The sequence below is a fragment of the Chrysochloris asiatica genome, unplaced genomic scaffold (assembly GCF_000296735.1).
Source record: "Chrysochloris asiatica unplaced genomic scaffold, ChrAsi1.0 scaffold00155, whole genome shotgun sequence".
NCBI classification, from domain to species: Eukaryota; Metazoa; Chordata; class Mammalia; order Afrosoricida; family Chrysochloridae; genus Chrysochloris; species Chrysochloris asiatica.
In genome coordinates, this window is record NW_006408673.1 from 1,984,879 (window position 1) to 1,986,541 (window position 1,663).

Consider the following 1,663-nt stretch of genomic DNA (forward strand, 5'->3'; position numbering starts at 1 on the left):
TTCTAATGTGCATAAGGTCTCTGTGAGTCGGTACCGACTCGATGGCACCTAATAACAACAACAATAACATGTTTAATTTGTTAAGTCTGTCTTAATAGAATACAAGCCTTCCAGGTAAGGATGCTGATACTACAAAAATAATGTCCACTTTCACACAGGCAAGGCCCTGGAAGTTATAAAACAACACCCACCATCCCTAGGTGCCTGAACTCAAAATTTCTAACATGCCACTCCCATTGAATAAGAAAAAATAGGAAGAGATTGAACTTCAGGGGTAGTAGGAAGTAGCCAGAGTGGTCATCACCCCATTTCCCCTAAATTAATTCAAGGTTCAGATCTTTTAAGGAGGGAATGATAGGTGCAGGGTAAGAGGAGGGGAAAGCGTCAGAATTGGGCAGTTAACCCATCAAGAACCAACAACTAATCCATGAGCAAGAATAAGGGGAAAATGATAAAACTATAAAAACACAGACACACCTTGTGGCTTGAGCAGTGAAGGGTAGCATCAGCCTTGCCCTTAGGGGGATACTACGCAAAACCAGGAAGAGAACAACTGTACTTAATGCCCAAACCCCTGATTCTATGGCATCTGTCCTCACTCACAAGGTAGGCCCATCCCCACTCATCTGGGAACATTCTGTGCTATAAAAAATTAGTACTCTGCTGCAGATTTCCATCTGCTGAACTTAGTCCCACTTCACAAGGAGATAGGACTTGCTCATCCTGTCATTTTCTGACACTGAGCCAGGTCTCAAGTCCAGGGCATCCCACCCTGTTTACTTGACAAAGTCCACTACTGTCCACCTAGTGACTTTATAAGATAGAACTGTCCAATAGGGCTTCCAAAGTTTTAAGTATTTAAGAAAACAGACCGTCACATCTTTATACTGTGGACGAGCTGGTGAGTTTGAGCTCCTGACCTCTGGGCTAGCAGTTGAATGCTTCACTCACTGTGTGACAAGGACTTGCTCCTGAACAATAGACTTAATTAACTCCTTGATTATCAAGGATATTTCCATAGCCATTCCATACTCAACATGTCCAAATCAGGGCTCATTGCCTTATGCCCAAATCTCCTCCTCCTATAGTCTCTAATTCAGTGAGTTGTAATTTAGTAGAGTCCTGGTGTGGTGCTGTGTGTTAATGTGCCAGACTGCAAAGCCATTTGAACCGCACGGTTGGCGGTTCAAGCTCACCAGCTGTTCCTTGAAAACCCTATTCTGCTGTGGGTTAGAAATGACTCAACGGCACTTAACAACAATTGCCAATGATTAGGAGCCCTGGTAGCATAGCGGTTACACATTGGACTGCTAAATACAAGGTCAGCAGTTCAATTCTACCAGTCACTGTATAGTTGGTATGCTGACTCAACGGCGCACTATTACCACCACCACCACCAATGCCAATATTCCATATCCAAATAAAAACTTGAGGTTAAGCTCTTCCTTCTCTCCTATCATTGTTCCTTTCTGATTACCAAGATCACGATAGTCTGTCAGTTTTTCATACTGTGATAGTTTGTGTGCTGCTGGGAAGTTATGCTACTGGTATTTTAGATACCAGCCAGGTCTCACACCGACAGATTTCAGCACAGCTTCCTGACTAAGAAGGACTACGAAAAAGGAGAGGGAGACCACTTCATGTCTTAGGCTGGGTTCTCTAG